Source organism: Aotus nancymaae, unplaced genomic scaffold (assembly GCF_030222135.1).
Source record: "Aotus nancymaae isolate 86718 unplaced genomic scaffold, 86718_ANA_hifiasm-v0.15.2.pri h1tg000083l, whole genome shotgun sequence".
NCBI classification, from domain to species: Eukaryota; Metazoa; Chordata; class Mammalia; order Primates; family Aotidae; genus Aotus; species Aotus nancymaae.
This window is the reverse complement of record NW_026988498.1, coordinates 1,014,530-1,037,941: the sequence shown is the minus strand read 5'-3', so window position 1 is coordinate 1,037,941 and position 23,412 is coordinate 1,014,530.

The window sequence follows — 23,412 nt, the reverse complement described above, 5'->3', positions numbered from 1 at the left end:
AATTTTCTGCTACTTAAAACCCTTGGAAGTCTTAACCAGATAAACTGTCACTATTTTTATAAACTTATTTATTTTGAACCATTTATTAATTGATACACAAGCACACACTGTTTAGTGGTAGAAATTGTAATGAATAATTCTGACACTTTAGTTAAAATTTTAATCTACCTAAAAGATAAATTTCAGACAAATGTGCTAAATGACAAATTTTGTTTTTTGTCATAACCCATGTTTGGGTCTAAAGGTGGTAGTTACAAAATGTAAAGAGAAATTTTTATCATATGTCACTGAACAAAACAAGAGGCATGGTCTGACTTTGGGAAAGGCTGAATTATAGCATAGTCAGGCCCTTTTTGTAATTGTATAGCACAAGCAATAATCATTTCCTAAATATATTTGCAATAAATTTTAAATAACACACTTCGAATTGAAGACTATGCAGATTTGGTAGTTTTACTACCAATATTTATCCATTTACAAACCACAAAATTGCAAAATTGAACATTTGTACAAAAGCCTTTTAAAATGTCCCTGATTAAAACCGTATTTTCTGCAGAAATACAAGCCATAGATCGTTAAGGAACCTGACAAGTTTTTTCTCTATTAGAACACAAGGAACCCAAAAAGGTATAAACACAACAAAAATATCATGAGTAGATTCTATTATTCTACTTAAGGCCGAACCAGTTCTCAAGATAAATTATACTGCAGATAACTCAGAATTAAACAGGCTTTTGTTCGCCCAGCTCTCCCACCTTCCACCCAAGTTTCTGATGTTTCAAGTTTTTCTATTTTGTATCTGGTACATGGGGATTTTTATGTGAGTATTTATTATTGTTATAAAATAACAAGAATGATCAGTAACATAATCAACAGCAGTTAATTTGGCATTTATGATGTAAAATTGCCCGCAAGAAATGCTTCTAACCAATACAAAGTATGCAACCTAATTTACGCCAGCAATAACAGCATTTTTCTATTAACTTGTAGGGCAGCGAGTTTCTACCGTGGGGATTCATTTTCTAGCCAGCTTGCACGGGGATGAAAGGAAAACGCACATCTGCTATTTTACAGTAGGCATAGAATATAGAGAATGAATGGGAGGGTTAATCCTGAAGATGGTAAAAACACATACGATGTGTATTTAGTTATAACAATAAATATAAAATTGATTTTTGCAGAATGAGTAAACATACAGATATGACTCATGAATTTCTACATCAAAGTCTGTGACACCTTCCTTACCTACCATGTGTCATCATCCTAACAATGTCCTACACTTTCTCCCAATCCTAACAAACAAACCAGAGTATGTGTGTCATCTTAATTCTCTTCTAATTTGCATCACGTTTTGACTGTCAACTTAAAAGTTAGACAACAGATCCAAGAATAATACCAAAACTATTTAGCAACCATGATGGTGCAGGCAATGAACAATGCACAAAGACTGGCTGAAAGCGGCAGAAAGCACCCGGTGTGAACTGACAGAACGTTAGCCTTGCAGTGAAGCCCGCCCCAAACCAGCACCAGCTCCCTCTGGCCGCCTTCCCGGGAGAGGGAGGGAGAACACTGTGGAAGGGGAGGGTATGGTGGTCAGGATGGCCTGTGCAGGAAGGACCTCACGCAATTGCTGTCTCCCTGTTTCTTCCTGGACAAATCCCTAAAACTCACTGGGTAGACATCTTCAACTGAAAGAGAGGGTTAACAGAAAATAATCCACACTTCAGCATGTGAAAAAAAACATGCATGAAGGAAGGACCGATCGTTACATCATCTGTAGAGTACGTGTACCTCTACTAGGTAGCAAAATTGAAGAGTCAGCACAAACAAAACAAAAGCGCCCAGTGCCTGGTTGGGAGTGCCGTGCTGTCTCCCCACTCCAGTCCTCTTGTACTCCCTGCACTGACGTAGCCACACGCTTCCTCACAGCCAGATGTCCACTGACAGGCTGGGCACACAGGCAGCCCAGTCCACAGCCCCCAGGCACAGTGAACGCGCTAGTATATGACCATGCACGCATGGGCTGTGCTGCTGCTACGGACGAGGAAGGCGAGAGCCTGAAGCAGAGCTTGGTGTAGAGACTGTTTCTGAGGTCACCCTTGGCTGATGAGACAATCGTTCCCCAATGTCTTCAGGAAAAGGAAAAGGGGACCCTACATTCTTAGGATGCTGGGATAACCTTAGTTTATACTTGGTACTGGCCACGAGGATGGAAATATGTCTCCGTTTGATTGCAAATTCTGTCCCAAGACCCGGGCATTCGTTGCACACGTGCATGGCACGGTGCTGAGTACGGCTCCGAGCCAGGGGACTGCGGTAACTCTGCCAGTCTGCAGTGTTAAGGACCCTCAGGGCTTGCGCTAGGCTGAGGTTTCCATGTAGCATTAATATTGGAAACACTGGTGTTGACCCTAATAACAAACGGAATGCAAAGTGGATCTAGGAGCAACAAAAGCAGTAACAGTAAAAAATAAAACATGACCATTTCTTTCCTGAATTTTTGAAAACTAGTTACAACCTTTAAGGAATCTCCACACTGCTTTCTGTAGTGGTTCTATTAGAAGCATTCCCACAGCAGTGTAGAAGTGTTCCCTTTTACCTGGATCCACATCAGTATCTATTGGCTTTTTGTTGTTGTTGTTATTAAGGCCATTCTTGCAGGAGTGAGGTGATATCACATGGCGGTTTTGATTTTCATCTCCCTGATCATTAGTAATGTAGAGCATTTTCCCGTGTTTGTTGACCATTTGTATGTTGTATATCTTCTTTTGCTAATCATCTATTCATGTCCTTAGCCCACTTTTTGATGGGATTGTTTGGTCTTTTCTTGCTAATTTGTTTGAGTTCCTTGTAGATTCTGGGTATTAGTCTTTGTTAGATTTATAGATTGTGACAATTTTCTCCCATTATGAGGGTTGTCCACTTACTCTGCTGACTGTTCCTTTTGCCATGCAAAAGCTCTTTGGTTTCATTAAGTCCCACCTATTTATCTTCGTTTTTGTTGCATTTGCTTTTGGGTTCTTGGTCATGAAGTCTGCCAGTAATCCCACTACTGTGTATCTACCCAGAGGAAAAGCGATGATTATATGAAAAAGATATCTGTGCATGCATGTATATGATGGAATACTACTTAACCATGAAAAAGGAATGAACTAATGGCATTTGCAGCAACCAGGATGGGACTGAAGACTGTTACTCTAAGTGAAGTAACTCAGGAGTGGAAAACCAAACATCATATGTTCTCACTCATAAGTAGGAGCTAACATATGAGACAAAGGCATAAGAACGACACAGTGGACTTTGGGGACTCAGGGGAAAGGATGGGAAGAGGGTGATGGATAAAGGACTACAAATTGGGTTCAGTGTATACTGCTTGGGTGAAGGGAGGAAACCAGATCTCACAAATCACCACTAAAGAACTTACCCGTGTAACCAAATAGCCCCTGTTCCCCAAAACCTGTGGAAGTAAAAAATCTTAAAAAATAATTACAATCAATTTTTTAAAACAATCATCTTTCAATCTCAAATTTGAAAAAACAACACATTTATTTTCAGAACCATGTTAATTGAACTCCCGAGAGAGAGAATCTTTCTCTTAAGGAAGGGTCAATGAAGAGTTAGCTTTCTGTCTTAGTCTTCACTGTAACTCTAAGGTTTGCTTTTGCTCACCATTTTAGTCACATAAATTAAATATCAGCTAACAAATTTAATTATAGATTTTTTTTTCAAAATTGAATACCTTTACTGATTTTGCCTTGTTGTGTAACACATACTTGGTGCTAAAAACAAAAAAACCTTCACAGTCACAATCTACACAGGAACAGAAATTTAAATTCAAATGTAAATTCTACTCCCCCCCAAAACATATCACCTCTTGCAGTAAGAACCACAAACTATTAATTTACATTCTCCCTGATTTATATTCATATATAAATGCGTTTATATCTATATGTGTTACAAATATGACACCATAGCACATATACTGTTTACACACCTATTCCTTTAACTTCATGACATAACCATAGCAATTCTGATGCCTGTGCATATAGATTTAATTCAAATTATAGTGGCTACATATTACTCCCTTATCCAGCTGTAATGCAATGTATTTTACCAATTACCTATAGATGGTTTTTAGATAGTATATTATAAAGATTAAACTAAAAACCTCGAAAGTAAGGTACTCATACATTTTTTATGGGTCTGAGATCATCAAGCTACTCTGTGCTTTTGCTGAATGAAGTTTCTTGTGTCTAGATTTCTCTATCAATTTAAATCTGCACATATTTTTACATGGCAACGTGTTTGAAATTGGCTTCCTCTTGAAATCTATGGCAACTTGGATTCAGTGAAATGTGCTACACTGTCTTCCTAAGCCACCAATAAATAGCCTTATTTGTCAACATGAAAGTCTTCTAGAGAGACACATATACATACATACATGTGTATGTGTGTGTGTGTGTGTGTGTGTACATATGTATATATGCTCACAGAAAACAAATGTTCCTGGCAATACCTTACCTTGATGAACTCAGGCATTCTGTCACCCTCCAGGTAACCAGATACATACATACCTATCCACAACAAAACACATTTAGTCACCTAAACAGTGAGCTATTGTCCAGGTAGAAGGAAATAAAGGAATTCTGTAAAGTAAAACATTCAAGGAGATCCAGAAGTTTCCTCAATATGAATGTTTTCTTCTTTTTTTCAAGAATGTTTAGAACAACTAGAAAATATTCCAAAATACTGAAATCAGGAAGGCAAGTGTTGGTTTTCTGTATCTTTAACACTAATTGCTTCTAATACAAAAATTAGCTGGGACTGGGTGGCAGGCACCTGTAATCCCAGCAACTGGGGAGGTTGAGGCAGGATAATTGCTTAAAACCAGGAGATGGAGTTTGCAGTGAGCCGAGATCGCGTCACTGCACTCCAGCCTGGGTGACAAAGCGAGACTCCATCTCAAAAAAAAAAAATGTATATACATATATATATCAAAGGCTTTCTTAAAAATGCTTTATTAAAAACCAGTTTTATCTACAGTAATATTACAAATTTTCTCTCAATTCTATTTTTATTGTTGAGTGACTTTTTTACATAGATCAAACATAATAAAATAATATGTAAATATATTTAAATTTAACGCCACGTCTTTTGCTCCTGTTGCTTGCTAAGAACATATTACAAGACAAAAATGTCCTGTTAAATTCAATACATAATTTTCTAAAAAGTATAATCCTAATATCAACAAGTGAATAATTGTTCATGATTTTACATTCAGAACATAGATTTGAGTTTTGGTGAAATATTTTGACTCCTCCATAATACAACTATGTGTATTTTCCGGTTTTGGTTTTTGAGGATGTAATGAATATATATCTCTACATAGAGAAATAGAATCTCAGAACTTAATATGTAGCCTCTCCTTGATCTACCTCTATGTATAAGTACCTCCAGGTATAAGCATCAAGAAAAAAAAGAAAAAAAAATCATAAATGAATTCTATTACTCTGCTTAACACAAAACCAGCTTTTTTTTAAAGATCTTCATACATCTAAAGGTCCTTTGTTGCAGGACGTGGGATGTGCCAAGAATCAGGTCTTCCAGGGCGTGTTGAAGAAGTTATTAGAAACTGACGTGCACCTGTCTCAGTGTCTTTCTGAGATACATAAGTGCTGAGATTCAATCTAAGAACCTTCTCTGGGACTGCAGTCTGTCAAAATCGGCAGAGCTCACTGATACTTCCTTTAAAGCTCATCAATACCATAAAATCTTCAATGGCCTTTCAATCTCTTATTTTTACTCTCTAAGAGCTACGATAAACTCTGCAGCACTTATTTTCCCCTCCAGAAGACAGTCATTTACACTTGTTAATTCTTAAACAGACTTTCTGAAAGTAAACATGTTTGCCAAAATAAAGCCATTATGGTTAAAAATTGTCTCTTGGACCACATGCTTCACTTGAAGATGGACACAATTTCAAACTCCTTACTTCTGCAACTTAATTGTATAACTACCGCCTCGCTGATTAAAAAGCACCTAGGATCTATTGTCAGCTTCTAGCCGGATGACTCGGAACGAAGGGTTAACCACGTTCTGTTTATCGTTATTATTATTCAGAGTGCTTTTATGCCTGATTAGCAGTGATGCCTGGTAGAATTTTGACGTGACACACTGTCAGGAAAAGGGAAAACAGCTGCTCTGGAGTTGTGTTACAGGTTCGCTGTGGCAACCTGGAAGAAATATGACTGTCAAAAGCAAACTAACACCTAGGTCCCCATTCATTGTGAGTGAAGGTATTTTGCCAGAGTGTGAGGGGAAAGTTTTGGGGACACTACTCTGGCAGGTGAAAAGAGTAGTGATTTGGCTTCTCAAATCCTAATCTTTCTGGTCAAAAAATGGATTTTGTCCAACCAGAAAAGTTGTGAGATTAATTTTCCAAGGGAGAGGCATTGATTCATGTAAACCTCAAAGCCTGGTAAGCTAAGCCACTTTTAAGGGAGCTGTAAAGTCCAAGAAAGCAGAAGGCAAACAAGAGTTTTCTAAACTGTGGCTTACTTGGCAAGTCTCTGTAAGTGAAACCTGTCCCCTGAGCACATTTTGTGTTCCTTTGTTTCAAAGACTCCTGATGTCCTGATCCTTATGTGAGGACAGTTTGAGCCCAGCGCTCCCTGACAGAGGTAGAACTCCCAGAAAGGAGAAGAGGGCAGCTCTCTGCAAAACAGCCCAGTATTTAAAAATTGGCAGCACCTGGCCAGGTGCATTTTCAGGCTAGGAATGTGGCAACAATAACATCTATTTATTTGGATTAAGAGAAGAGGACATATTGGGTTCTCTGAAAGAATCGTTGACCTGCCTGAATCCCAGCTGTTGCACTGACTCCACTCATTGACCAGTCCACCCGAGCTGGGAGGAGAGGCCATGCACAGAGCTTTACGGATAAACAGGCCGGAGCATCTAGCATAATATTAAATTTATATGGCCACAGAACTAAAAAAGGAAATAATTATAACCTCACCTACCACAGTGCCGCTGACACTTGGACAACATGAGTTTGAACTGCATGGGTCCACTTAGACAATAATTTTTTCAATAATTATATTGGAAATGTTTTTGGAAATTTACAATTTGAAAAATATTGTAGGGCAACCATGTAGCCTAGAAATATCAGAAAATTAAAAAACAGGTATGGCATGAATGCATAAAATATATGTAGATACTGTTCTATTTTATAATTTATTACTATAAATATATGCAAATCAATTATACAAGGTTAAAATTTATCAAAGCTTATGCTCACAAATGCTTACAGTTTGTACATGGCACCATTCACAGACAAGAGGAATATAAGCCAACGTAAAGATGCAGTATGAAATCATAGCTGCATAAAAGTAACTTTGGCACATACTGTGCTACTGTGATAATTTCACAGGCACCTCCCATTGCTGTTGTGGTGAGCGCACGTTGTGAATTTCCGCGTAAAGCCCTACAATGCTGATCACTGCCATGTGAGCAATTTGTCTCTCTAGTTAATTGTGTACTGTAGTAAAAAGTAATCTTGTGGTTATTGCGTATTTTTCATGCTTAGTGCAATATGGTAAAAGTTGAAAAGCACCATGAAACCCACTCGAAGGGCCACTGGTGATGTTGGAAGGTTCCCAAGAAGCAGAGAAAATTTACAACACTACAAAAATCAGTTAAATTGCTTTATATGCACTGTAGATTGAGGTCTGCAGCTGGGATTTCCCATCATCTTAAGATAAATGAATCAGCCTAAAGATCGTTGTAAAAAACGAAAGGGCATTGGCGAGGCCATAACTGCAGCCATGCCAGCAACAGCAGTAGTTACGTTTCCGAAGAGACAAAATGTGCAAGCGGGTTTTCAAGTGCTCGGGGGTAACACCCTAAGCCCCGCATTGTTCAAGGGTCAACTGTATTGCAGTTAAAAACAGGAATTTAAAAAAATTCTTCAAAAAAATAAACTTGTATTATGCACTTGTTAATATAATTTTAACACATAATTTTCTTCATCATCAATGAAAGCTATGCTATGTCAGTGTTCCCTGTTTGTAATAATTCGCGTATTACTTATAGTTTACTTTAGATATAGTTCTTTGTGTACATTTTGTTTATTAGTTTATTTATTTTTATTTTTTTATTTTTCATTTTTGAGAGTCTCACTCTGTCACTCAGGCTGGAATGTAGTGGCAAGATCTTGGTTCACTGTGAACTCCGCCTCCTGAGTTCAAGCAATTCTCCTGCCTCAGCCTCCGGAGTAGCTGAGATTACAGGGTGCACCACGAAGTCCAGCTAAATTTTGTAGCTTTCTTTTTTTAGTAGAGATGGGGTTTCACCGTGTTGACCGGGCTGGTCTTGAACTCCTGACCTCAAGTGATCCGCCCACCGCAGCCTCCCAAAGTGCTAGGATTACAAGTGTGAGCCACCGTGCCTGGCCTTCTTTGTGTAAAATTTAGATGCTTCATTTCTAGCTAAGAAACATAAAACTTTCTATTCCCATTTTACTTTCTCTCCCTTTTCCCAAAAATGTATGCTACCCTGTTCTTGTGGCACAGTTCTCCCAGCACCCTTCTGCCAGCCCTGGAGAGCCCTTGCCCGTGCTCGACAGGGGCTCTGGGGTCTAGCACAGGCATGGTCAGCAGGCCTGGCTCGCCACCCCTTTGGGCTGAGACAACCTCCCTGAGGATTAATCTACTCCATGGGGCAGAGCCAGGCTGTCGGTCTCTGTGCAAAAGTCAAAATATTGACCATACTGCATTGAAATTTTTTTAAAACTATATATAAAAGAAACTTTGGGATGTACGGTTTTAAAAAAAGATTAAAAAAACTTGGTGTGGAGAATGAAACTAATATCAGCTACTTACTATGCCAAGCCTAGCGCTAAACGTTCCACTGACATATTTTATGTATGTTAGCAAAAGAAAAGGCAAAGTTTGAAATGTTTTTCATTTCTATCTACACTCCATGTGTGTCTCATTTTATAATAAAAATCATGCTGACAAGTAGCAGAGTGTTTGAGTAAAACAACATTTCAGACCTATATTACAATGGTTTCCATGTTTTCTTCTCCCAGTGATTTTTTAAGTACCAAAGGCTCCTAGCTTCCTGAACTTCAAGTTTTTTCTTCTGTAGCTATCACAGCACATTAAAATAAAATTAAAGGTGCTCACTATTTAAATCAAGATCATTCTTTTCATTAAAAAGTTGTAATCTCTGATGGTGGTTTGTATTTCTAGGGAATCGGCGGTGATATCCCCTTTATCATTTTTTATTGTATCTATTCGATTCTTCTCTCTTTTCTTTTTTATTAATCTGACTAGCAGTCTATTTTGTTGATCTTTTCAAAAAAACTAGTTCCTGGATTCATTGATTTTTTGAAGGTTTTTTTGTGTCTCTATCTCTTTCAGTTCTGCTCTGATCTTAGTTATTTCTTGTCTTCTGCTAGCTTTTGAATTAGTTTGATCTTGCTCCTCTAGTTTTTTTTAATTGTGATGCAGGGTGTCAATTTTAGATCTTTCCTCACTTCTCATGTGGGTATTTAGTGCTATAAATTTCCTTCTAGACACTACTTTAAACGTGTCCCAGAGATTCTGGTACATTATGTCTTTGTTCTCATTGGTTTTGAAGAACATCTTCATTTCTGCCTTCATTTCATTATTTATCCAGTAGTCATTAAGGAGAAGGTTGTTCAGTTTCGATGTAGTTGTGTGGTTTTGAGTGAGTTTCTTAATCCTGAGTTCTAATTTCATTGCAATGTGGTCTGAGAGACTGGTTGTTATGATTTTCGTTCTTTTGCATTTGCTAAGAAGTGATTTACTTCTGATTAGGTGGTCAATTTTAGAGTAAGTGTGCTGTGGTGCTGAGAAGAATGTATATTCTGTGGATTTGGGGTGGAGAGTTCTGTAGATGTCTATTAAGTCTGCTTGGTCCAGATCTGTGTTCAAGTCCTGGATATCCTTGTTGATTTTCTGTCTCGTTGATCTGTCTAATGTTGACAGTGGAGTATTAAACTCTCCCACTATTATTGTGTGGGAGTCTAAGTCTCTTTGTATATCATTAAGAACTTGCTTTATGTATTTGAGTGCTCCTATATTGGGTGCATATATATTTACGATCATTAGCTCTTCTTGTTGCATTGATCTTTTTACTATTATGTAATGCCCTTCTTTGTCTCTTTTGATCTTTGTCGGTTTAAAGTCTGTTTTATCAGAGACTAGGATTGCTACCCTTGCTTCTTTTGCTCTCCATTTGCTTGGTAAATCTTCTTCTATCCCTTTATTTTGAGTCTGTGTGTGTCTTTGCACATGAGATGGGTTTCCTGAATATAGCATACCATAGGGTCTTGAGTCTTTATCCAATTACCAGTTTGTGTCTTTTGATTGGGGCATTTAGCCCGTTTACATTTAGGGTTAAAATTGCTATGTGTGAATTTGATCCTGCCATTTTGATATTAGCTGGTTGTTTTGCCCGTTAGTTAGTTGATGCACTTTCTTCATTGTGTCGATGATCTTTACCATTTGGCATGTTTTTGCAGTGTCTGGTACTGGTTGTTCCTTTCCATGTTTAGTGCTTCCTTCAGGAGCTCTTGTAAGGCAGGCCTGGTGGTAACGAAATCTCTCAGCAATTGCTTGTCCATAAAGAATTTTATTTCTCCTTCACTTATGAAGCTTAGTTTGGCTGGATATGAAATTCTGGGTTGAAAGTTCTTTTCTTTAAGGATATTGAAAATTGGCCCCCACTCCCTTCTGGCTTGTAGGGTTTCTGCTGAGAGATCTGCTGTGAGTCTGATGGTTTTCCCTTTGTTGGTAACCCGACTTTTCTCTCTGGCTACTCTTAGCATTTTTCCCTTCATTTCAACCCTGGTGAATCTGATTATGTGCCTTGGGGTTGCTCCTCTTGAGGAATATCTTTGTGGTGTTCTCTGTATTTCCTGGATTTGAATGTTGGCCTGCCTTGTTAGGTTGGGGAAGTTCTCCTGGATAATACCCTGAAGAGTGTTTTCCAACTTGGATTCATTCTCCCCGTCACATTCAGGGACACTGATCAAATGCAGATTAGGTCTTTTCACATAATCCCATATTTCTTGGAGGCTTTGCTCATTTCTTTTCATTCTTTTTTCTCTAGTCTTGCCTTCTCATTTTATTTCATTGAGTTCATCTTCAATCTCTGATATCCTTTCTTCTGCTTGATATCCTTTCTTCTGCTTGATCGATTCAGCTATTGAAACTTGTGTATGCTTTGCAAAGTTCTCATGCTGTGCTTTTCAGCTCCATCAAGTCATTTACGATCTTCTCTAAGCTGGTTATTCTAGTTAGCATTTCATCTAACCTTTTTTCAAGGTTCTTAGTTTCTTTGCATTGGGTTAGAACATCTTCCTTTAGCTCAGAGAAGTTTGTTACTACCCTTCTGAAGCCTACTTCTATCAATTCGTCAAACTCATTCTCCATCCAGTTTTGTTCCCTTGCTGGTGAGGAGTTGTGATCCCTTGGAGGAGGAGAGGTGTTCTGGTTTTGGAGGGGGCTAGGGGAGGGATAGTGGGGGGTGGGGAGATTGGGGGGGATAACATTGGGAGAAATACCTAATGTATGTGATGGGGGATGGAGGCAGCAAACCACTATGGCATGTGTACACCTATGTAACAATCCTGTAAGATCTGCACATCTACCCCAGAAATTAAACTATAATAAAAAAGTAATATATTTTTCAGTAAGGATGATGATGTCTATAGCAAAATTTTGTTATTTTGAATACATACAGCACTTTGTAAAATTCTTCTTTAAATATATCTAAAAACTCTGATCATGGTGATCAAAAGATCAAAGCTATTATTTTATACCTTTAGCATTTTTCAGTGTGGGTCATAGTCACAAATCCTATAGATTTACCATTGTCTTGAAAAAGGGACAGAATAATTAAATTGTAGCAATAAGGAATAGACACTTTCTTGTAAAAGAAGGAGAAATTTACATGCACAGCTTTATCCCTAGTATGTCAGTATGTCACCTTCTGAAAGGCCACCTCAACTTATTCAGGGAGGTGCTACAGCCCCACTCATTACATCATAAATGCTGGGAAGGAAACAATGTTTTCATAGCACACAACTCATCTGTAATGAAAAGAACTTTTCAATTAAAAAAAAAAGAAAAAGTTATTTGGAAATACTGTCTTCTTCCAAAACTGGAAGACATCACTCTGATTCTAAGGGAAGATTTTAAGAAGAATGTAATATGGACAGATTCTCAAATGCAACAGAACAGCAGCTAATTGTATAATCACTCTTTGTTCATTATACATCTGTGACATAATCAGATATAAGGATAATATGAAATTGTAAAACTGAAGGTTTTGTCAGATTAAATTGATGAGAAAAAATATTGCTTAAAGAGACCTTGTGACATATTAATAAATGGGCATAGTCTGTGAGGAATATTAACAAAACCTGTCTGAACTAGATTATAAATCTCCAATGAGTTTTTAAATTACTCATGCCTCCAGGACACAGAAATACAAACTACTGGATGGTAGACACGTCAGATTTGCAGCTACAAGGCTTAAAAAAATAGCAAGATAAAATGCAATGCCTAATTAACTATGTCTAATGATAAATTCCAGGTTAGATTAATTTTAATTGTGTCTGTGGTCTGTGTAATATGTGTGCACCTGTGGGCATGTGCCTGCAAGTACTGTAAAAGTAAATTCATCTGGTATTTACTTACATAGCATTTTATTGGCCTTTTTTTTTTTTTTTTTTTTTTTGCCAGAAGAGTAAATTTAATGTTGATGATTTATAATTTAAGTTAAAAACTATTTTTCTTAGGCACTTTGTTGCTCCTTCAAATCCCAATCACAGCAAGCATATTTACAGCAGATACTACACTTTTGCCACTGTTCCAAGCACCTGAGATTATTTCTCGTCAGTTTCACAATTGATGACTCTAAAACTCATGGCACTGAAGTCCCTTGAACCAAGTGACATTGGTAGTCAATACTTCTTAGACCACAGGTTTGAAACTAGGCAGAAAACTGACTCTAACTCAGTTTTACAAACATACTTCACTGATCTCTATATTCCCTCACAGGTTGTGAGGAAACCAGTTCCACTGAACAGTAAACAGTTTTAGTAAACCTGAGCTTGTCAACAGAAACTTCAGCAACACATCTGAGAATGAGACAGGTAATTTAGCATCTATTTATTCTGTGTTTTTTCCCATGTGATTTTCTTTGGCTCTACTGAGAAATATGTCTATATTCAGGTGTGTGAGATTCATGAGAAAACATGCTATTTTCCTCAACTTGCTTTACCAAGGGGCAGTATTAGGGAGAAGTGTCATTGGCACATATTTGGTGGAGCCAAGCTGGCAGAGTCCATCCAATCCCTGTTAATCCATCTTGCTATGGGAGGCAATGCTGCTTTATCCTGCATGGTTGTAGTTTTGGTGATAGGTCAGGTATTTTACGTGGCCTTGACTGACATTTCATATGTGTAGTTGTTGAGGAACCATGGCTGCCACCTAGCTCTTTTCTCCTGGAGGAAAGCCTTGGATTTCCCTGGATGAAGGTTAAGTCAGGGTGAATGCTCATGGGTTTCAATCCAGGCTGCAAACCAGACTGTTGGCCTCTGACTTGAAAAACTTATTTGGAAGCCTAAGAAGTTAATATACCTCATAAAATAGAGTTCAAAGACACAACTGGCAATTCATATTTTTTTCATACATATTTGCTTAATGTGTAGAGAAAAAGATTAAAAGACTCCATCCATTCGTTCATTCGTTCATTCATGCATTTAGTCACTCTTAGATTGTTGGATTTGGAAAAAAGTCCTATATGCTTCTTTGAAAATGCAGACGTAATTTGAAGAACTCCTCTATGACTACATTTTCATAGGATAGGTGGGCAGGTCTCTGAATCTCCCATTTTTGCTTTAACTAATGTTTTATAGAATAACACTACTTGGAAAAAAGAGAACTGCTTTTCTTAAGTTTCTGTTTTTCTTTTTAACAATTGATGTAGACTTTTAAAATCTCAACTTCAGATTTAAACATGTTAATACAAAATTGGCATAAGTTTAAGTATACAATTACCAATATTCTTGAAAGTGTTAGCATCAAATATTTTTCAAAGTGTGTTATTTCAAGCGTTATTTAAAATTATATGCCTTTGTTTTATCTCCCTTGGAGACCTATAGTGATTTACTTTGTCATAGTCATCAAAATGCCTGTTCTAGTTATGTTTTTAATTAAAAAAAATAGTTAAAACTAAAGCAATTGAAATTACTTAAAGTTAGTAATACACTTAATTATTTTTAAAACCTGCTTATATTGTTCTACAGGAATTATCAAGAAAAGGATTGGTGAAAAGATTGAGTATGGTGTTATACAATTGGTTGATATTTGAAAAGAAAAAGAGGAAAGAATTAATTCATGCTTCAGAAATAATTAAATGGAAAAAATGTCTGGCATGAATAAGTTTTAAACTAGGTAGAAGTGCTTATCTCCATGGTTCCATAAATATTTAAAATGCTATCCATCATATTATTTTGAGCTCCTTACTTAATTTAACTCTATGCTCATTCAACCCATATTGCTTCCTTTCTTAAAATATTTCTTCATAGACAAGCTGAGTAAATGTGGAACATCATCAAGGTCCCCACAGCCAAGAGTAAGGAAATAGGAGTGGATTACCTACATGGACTATGGTAACTCATAAAATCTCAAATCGAATGGTTTCAATCTGTCTATTCTGCTATAAACATATTATTTAAGTACTTATATAAACGTTCTTTGCTTAATGAAGAAATATATATATTTTCTAAATATTCCCATTGCTTACATAATTTGGACATTTCCTTTCCCTTGTCCTTAGAAGCTGTACAACAATAACTCCCCATGTTATTACACTGGGATCCTCTATCCCTTACTTGTAAAATGATTTCTGAACAAGATAGTGAGGGGTTTGCCTACCTAATCAAGACTAAATTTCTCAGGTCTAAGAAGTTAATATACCAGAAACTACGTTCCATTATCCTTTGCAAACAAAGCAAGGTAGTGTGCATTGATATATATAATTGTATTCTCTAACTTTTTTTATTAGCATGTAAAGCCAAAGATGGCAGGAGCTTTGTTGCTTTATTGACTAACATATCCCCACAGTGTAGAACAGTGCCTAGCATATAGCAGCTGCTCAATAAATATTTGTAGGATGAGCGTGGGTGGAGAAAAAAATGGTTATATGGAGAGAAGGATGGAGGGAGGGAAGGATGGATGAATGGATAGACAGGTGGATGAATGGATGGATAGATGGATGCATGGATGTGTGGATGGATGGATGAATGGATAAATGAATGAATGTATAGGGAACAGATACATAGATGGATGGGTGGACAGATGGAGAATGAACAGGTGAATGAATGGATGGATGAAGAGGAGGTGGGTGCATACGTGGAACATCTGATATGACTTTCTTTGGGCCCCAGTGTGATACATTCAATTAGCTGTCTTTTTGGCAGGGTCTTTATTTTGAAGTGAGAGCCACTTAACAGGCAAAACAGAGATGCAATTCCTCTAAAGCTGAACTAAACTAAAATTAAATAATTTAGGGAGAATGATACATCTATATATTGATTCTAAAATTATCTTCATTTTCAATGAAACAAATTTCATTTTAATTTTTGATGTAATAAAAAGGAATTGCAATCTGTCTACCACCACCGATAGGCTTTTTAGCTAAAGTTACTCAATGTGATTGTCATGATGTCTTCAGATCATTTAAAATTAATATTCAGCCTAACAATCTATCATACAGGTAAGACTGAAAGCTGAACTTCTAATGCCTTAATGATCTTACTTTCCAAACAGCTTCCTGGAAGTCATCCTAATTCAGTAGTGCTCTTTATAATGCTTACTCGAAAATCACTGTCTAATCAAGTTAATGCTTTCCTCTACTTTGTAACATAATTGCAAATACTCTTACGAGATGGCTTTGGACAAGAGAACTCTGAAAATAGCTACATCCAAAATCACTGCAAAAGACTGACTTTTGCCTTTGGATTGAGATGAAAGACATACCGAAGTCACAATTAATCATGATTTATTACCCTATGATTTAGTGTTAGGTACTGAAAGAAAAAGTTAAAGAGGAAAAGAGGAAAACAGCAAATCTTGATGTTAAACTCAAGAATTCAACCTTTGTATTTTATTAAGACTACGATTTTCTGAGAAAGTTGTATTAAGATCCTCTATTATAACTGTTATTTTATCAGTTTGTCTCTATGGTTTTTTTCCACTGTTGCTTGATGTGCATGTTTATATGGCTATGCTTTCAAAAAATGTATATCTGTGTGGTGAATTGTGTCTTTCAGCAATTAAAAAATACCTTTTGTAACCTGATAGTTTCTTTTGCCATAAAATGTACTTTTGCTGATATATTTTCTTTTGTTGGTCAGTAATTTTCTGATGCACATTTTTAGTTTCAAACTTCTGTATCAATATAATTTAAATATTCCTGTTGGAATAATGCATAAAGCTGTGGTATCAGTCAAGGTTCTCCAGAGTGAGGAAGGCATATTTTAAAGAACTGGCTCATGTGATCATGGAGGCTCATAGCAGTTGCGATGTGTGGGGTTGACCAGCAGGCTGGAGATCATGGAAAAGCAATGATTCTGTTTAAAGGCTGTTCACCAGAAAATGTTCTGCTAACTGGAGAAGGTCAGTCTTTTTGTTCTGTCCAGAACTTCAAATGATTGGATGAGGCCCATCCACATTACAGAGGGCAATGTGCTTTACTCTACAGATTAAAATGGTAATCTCACCCAAAAGCACTCTTACAGAAACACCCAGCATAATGTTTGACCTAACATCTGGACACCTCATGGCTCATTCAAGTTGACACATATATGGATCATCACAGTTGTTTTTTTCATTCTAAAAATTTCTATCTTTTAAGAAATGATTTTATATCTTTACATTGTAATTAATGACATTGACAATTCATATATTAGTAATTTATTTTTATCATCTTATGGCTGCTATTTTTTATTTGTTTTCTCTCCTCCTTTTTTTTCTCTTGCCTTCCTTTGCATTGTTTGGATTATTTTATCCACCATCTTCCCTTTCTACAGCTTTCATGCATTCTCCTATGCAGTTGCACCATTGAGTTTTCACATCCATGCTTTTAAAAGGCATCTTTTTGCATTTAACCTTACATATAGCAGCATGCCTGTCTAAACAGTGTGTGAAGTTAAACATTGTATGTGTCATTTTCCTGATAAGACATTGAGAATACTTTTATATTAATCATTCTGATCTTGTTTTACATGTTATTTTATTCATAAATTTTAATTCTCCTTCAAAAGTACATCATATTCACTACTATTATTATTACATTTTATAGTGAATTCTTAGAGTTATTTATCCATTCATTTGCTGTCTTTTGCTTCTTAGAAATACATTAGAGCCTCTCATCTATCTTCCATCTCTCTCTCTCTCTCTCTTTTTTTTTTGAAACAGTCTCACTCTGTCACCCAGGTTGGAGTACAGTGGCACCATCTCAGCTTCCTGCAACTCCCCTGGGTTCAAGCGATTCTCCTGCCTCAACCTCCCGATTAGCTAGGACAACAGGCACGCATCACCATGCCTAATTTTTGTACTTTTAGTAGAGATGAGGTTTCACCATATTGGCCAGGCTGGTCTAGAACTCCTGACCTCAAGCGATTCACCCACCTTGGCCTCTCAAAGTGCGAGATTACAGGCATGAGACACCAAGCCCAGCTTATCTTTTATCTCTAATTCTTTTTTTAATTTTCTGTGCTGTATATTAGGCAATTGTAAGTAAACTTTTTTTTTCCCTAAAGGGCAAAATACTTAGTATTTTAGGCTTTGTAGGCCACAGAGTTCTCTGCCAAAGGTACTCAGAACAATCACAGACAATGCAGGAAAAAATAGAAGCAGCAAGGGTCCCAACAAAAATTTTCTTATAAAAATAATATTCGTTGGTTGGCTGAGTTTGGCCTGTGTGTCACACGGTTTCTGACACCTGCTCCGGATACATTTCTCAGCGCTTCCCACCAATTCACTCCACTCCTTCTGACCAGGTCCCTTCCAGATGGTCTAGAGTTCATCCCATACATACTGCTTTACGTGACAGTATGTTTCACAGCCAATTCATATTAATCAAAAGCAATATGAAATATTGAGAGTTCTGGTATTAATTTAATGGCATACTGTGTAGATAATTTTCATGCCACACACATAAACCATGAATGGTTGCCACATTTACGAAAATGCTGATACATTTTATTTTGTTTTAAAATGCAGGAGTAGGCTAACTCCATAATTTAGTGTTTCTTTATAAAATATCTTTCTAGGCCAGGAGCAGTGGCTCATGTCTGGTATTCCAGAACTTTGGGAGGCCAAAGTGGGCATCACTTGAAGTCAGAAGTTCAAGACCAGGCTGAACAAAATAGTGAAACTCCATCTCTATTAAAAATCAAAAAAAAAAAAAAAATAGCCAGGTGTGGTGGCACATGTCTGTAGTCACACGTACTTGGGAAGCTAAAGCAGGAGAATTTCTTGAACCCAGGAGGAGGAGGTTGCAGTGAGTCAAGATTGCACCATGCACTCCAGCCTGGGTGACAGAGCAAGACTCCATTTCAGAAAAAGATAAAAATAAAATATCTTTCTATACTTGACATTTTGAGCAAACATAAGAATGACCTTGGAATTCTAACATATTTTTATTTGTTCCTGATTTATTTCATGGTAAATCCTAACAGTGAAATGAAGTTTAGGTTTTGTTTAAAGTCAAATGAGGATGTGAGGTGAATGATATTACATTTAAAAAACAGGCCATAAATGATGGATGATTTTTTTTTTGAGACGAAGTTTTGCTCTTGTTGCCCAGGCTGGAGTGCAATGGTATGATCTCAGCTTATGACAATATCTGCCTCCTGGTTTCAAGCTATTCTCCTGCCTCAGCTTCCCGAGTAGCTGGGATTACAGACATGTGCCAACATGCCCAGCTAATGTTTTGTATTTTTAGTAGAGTTGGGGTTTCTCCATACTGGTCAGGCTTGTATCGAACTCCTGACCTCAGATGATCCACCCGCCTTGGCCTCCCAAAGTTCTGGGATTACAGGCTTGAGCCACTGTGCCTGATGGATGACTTTCTTTAAAAAGAACTAAAAACAATAATCGTAGACATTATTGAAAATAACCAGGAGTTATGAGTTTGCACACTGTTAAGAATATGAGGAAACTCACTGTAGGTTAAACCAGCATCAGTTCCACGCATCTTTTTACTGTATGGCATGGCTCTAGCACATGCTTTGCTGAAGTCTTTCTTCTTCTTACTGTTAACTTTCTATGGCCAGAATAGTAGATACTGATGATTCAAAGCTTCTCCTTTACTTACATGATGTGTACCAAACCTCACAATTATCTCTCAACCCTATTTGAGCTTGTGTATGAGGCTAGTCTACACAAGTTTTAAAAATAATAACCCCATTTGCTGAAAACCTATCTAAAGAGTGGAACTTGATAATGACATAAAATACTCAGTTTTTAGAGTGCCTCAAGTGCTACTGCTTTGTAATTTGTTGAATGGTGGATGCTGTGCTTGCTTTTTAGGTTTATTCTCTGCAGTCCAGACAAAAATTCAAAATGATTAGGAAAGACTTTGGCCACCACAGAAAATGTTGAATACAGACATACACCCAGAGAGCTCATGATCAAGCAGCAGTTCATGATAACATTTGTTCATTCATTCATTCATTCTTCCAAAAGTATTTATTGAGCACCAACTGCAACCTGGCACTAGGCACTGACAAGGCATGGGTGGTGAGACAAGCTTTTTGTCCTCATGAAATTGTAGACTATTTGTTTAAACATAAGATCTACCATAATTAGATGTCTGAGAAAGTCATTACCATATGGGATTTTTCCACGTACCCTGTTTTCCCCAGGGAATAGTATATCTATTAGAAAAAAAAATGGGGCAGAATAAAGTGAATATTTTACGCATTTTAAACACAAATTAACTATATTTTCTTCAAATGTATATTTGATCAATTGATGTTTGATCCATACATAATGCATAAAATATACTTAATACTCTCTGAAATTTGAATAAAAACAAAGATATAATTGTATAAAAAGGCAGTATCAATATTTTAGAATAAATAAATAATGTCTGCTCTACAAAGGCTCATGTGTAAGAACAAAAGTAACTTCTTATTTTCTGGGAGAAGAAAAGTCTTTTCTGAGAACAGTTGATAAAATTTCATTCCTTTTGAGTTTTCCGAACATGTCCAATCCCTTTTGAAGTGTATTTTAAACTTATGATTACATTTTCAATTCTACAGATAAGTAATATCTAGAAAATATATTTGCATGAATGTGCTTATCTTTGCCATCTTTGACCAAAAAGTAAAAAGCTGTATTTTAACTATATCAAAATATTCCCCCACCCTTTTTTTTTAATTTAGGTTTCACTTATGATACTCTTCATATGTGAAGTTGTGGATTCATAATCCCAGAGCTTGAATTTTCTTCTTCATTGGTCATGATGGATTTATGTCTATTTCTCCTCATCAACTGATTTCAAAGAAGTTGTAGGATATCTCAGGAGGCTGACAAAAGAAACCTGCGGTTAAGAAACACGACATAGATTGCTGCCCCCAAAAGCTATCTCGAGTTAGACCTTCGATAAGAGTGCTTTGCCCAGTTAACCAGCCAGAGTTATTTTCAATTATGCATTTTAAAAATGGAGTAAACTTTCTACAGCTGAAGGAAGAGTATGTTTCCATTTGGTTTGATTGTGTAGCCACCAAATCTCATCTTGAAATATAATCCCCATAATTCCCACTAGTTGAGAGAGACCAGGTAGAGTTAATTGAATCATGGGGAGGGTCTTTCTCGGGCTGTTCTCATGACAGTAAATAAGTTTCATAAGACATGATGGTTTTACAAAGGGAAGTTTCCCTGCACAGGCTCTCTTGCCTGCCATCATGTGAGACATGCCTTTGCTTCTCCGTTGCCTTCCACCAGGATTGTGAGACCTCCCCATCCATGTGAAACTGGGAGTCCATTAAACCTCTTTTCTTTGTAAATTACCCAGTCTCAGATACATCTTTATTAGCAGCATGAAAGCAGGCTAATACAGTTTATAACCAAATATGCCCAGGCCACTTTGAGTGTGTGAAGAGGAGACACCAGCCAGTCGATACCATGCCTGCCCAGGATCTCCACCAAGAATGCACAAACGTGCATTTTCCACTGCCCAGCATTTTGCAATTCTTTACTTTTATATTAATTATTCCATATCGTTTTACATGTTATTTTATTCATATATTTTTACTCTCTTTCATTTAAAGTACATCAGATCATACATTGTTATTATTATTGCATTTCATAGTCAATTCTCATTTAGTTATTTATCCATTTTTTTGGTCTCTTTTGCTTCTTTGAGATATATCTTTTATCTCTCATTTATCTTTTATCTCTTAATTTTTTTTCTTTATCTGTGTCTCACTTGAGAAGAATATGCATGCTCCTTGCTTCAATTATCTTTTGAGTGAGGACTCTAATCCTGACAATCCACCCATACCTAAGTTTCAACATTTTGTGTCAATTTGTTATTTTTGTACAACTGACCCCCTTTTAACTCGCTTGTATTCCAGACCTGCACACAATTTTTCATCATGCTTGACATGCTCGCAACTTCCTTTCTGCCATTAACATTATTTCAGGAGCCCACCAGCAGGTTGCCTTCTTTCTGGCTTTTCTTCTGTTTTAATGCTTCTGTTTACCTGATGTCTTGATCAGGGTTCTCCAGAGAATCAGAACCAATGGGAGATATAGATGTATCGCCTACATATTTCTTATATATTTATCTATCTAGATATTGATTTATATCTATATAGACAGATATTTACAGATACAGATATATAAATATAGATGAGTAAGTATTTTTATCTATCTAGATACAGATATATAGATGTCTGTATTTTTATGTATATATTTAGTATGGAAAATTGGAGGCTGAGAAGTCCCATGATCTGCTGTCTGTAAGCTGGAGACCCAGGAAAGCAAGCGGTGTCACTCCAGTCCAAGGGCAGGAGAAGACCAATGTTCCAACCAAACAATCAGGCAGAAAAGGGAAGGCTTGGGGTAGAATTCTCCCCCTCTTAACCTTTTGTTTTATTCAAGTCCTTGAGGAATTGAATGATGCCCACTCACTTTGTGGAGGATGATCCAAATCTGCTTTACTAAATCCACCAGTTCAAATGCTAATCTCATCTAGAAGCACCTTCACAGACACTCCTAGAAGTGATGTTTAATCTGGGCACTGCATGGCCCAATCAAGCTGACAATAGAATTAGCCATCCTCTCTGCTATATTATGTCATTCACGTCATTGCAATGTAATCACTGGTTTTACACAATTCTTCCAGTGACCAGAATTTGGACTCCTTAAGTTCAGAGACTTATTTCTCTTCTAGTTTTTAGGACCTAACATAGGGAAAGATACAAAGTAGGCATTCAGTACTTTTGTTTTCGAGTGAATTAATGAATAGACAAAGAGAAAAATACAATATGTGAACAGCCAGTTTTGTTAGCCCTTCCTTTATAATACTTTTAAACTTGGTTTCTTGCTCCTCTTTGCCCATACCTCTCCAAAACAACTCCTGTTTGGATGACTACAAATAAGATAATTATGTGTCTCCTTCCTCCTAAATCAACCCTTTGCAGTTCAGTCTGAGATCTCAATCTGTATTATATTTTACAAGCATTAATGTCTATTAGTGTTTAGAGATCTCAGAGCAATAGGAGCTCAATAATTATTTGTTACATGTTACCTACATTTCTAAACAGACAATATATGACACACAGATTTATTGGTAGCATAGTCTAATTAAGACTTCCAACAGAGAAAAAGAAAGAAGAGTGAAACCAGCTTCAATCATTAAGAAAGACTTCAGAAATCATGTCCTTTGCAGCCACATTGATGGAGCTGGAGGATTCTAAATAAATAGGTACAGAAATGGAAGACCAAATGCTGAATATTCTCACTCTTAACTGAGAGCTAAACATTGCGTACACACGGGCACACAGAAGGGAGCCATGGACCCACTTGTGGGTGGGGGCGGGAGTGTGAGGATTGAAAAACTAACTGCCAGTATTATGCCGATTACCTGGGTGACAAAATTATCTATACACCAAACTCCTATGACATGCAATTTACCAGTGTAAAAAACTTGCACATATACCCCTTGAACCTAAAATAAAAATCGTAAAGAAACAAAAACCAAAAGCTGTATTCGTCTAAGAAGAACATTACATTTCAGTGTTTGGTGTTCAGCTAATTTCATTTTGAGGCTTTCGCAGGAAAACACACAGCT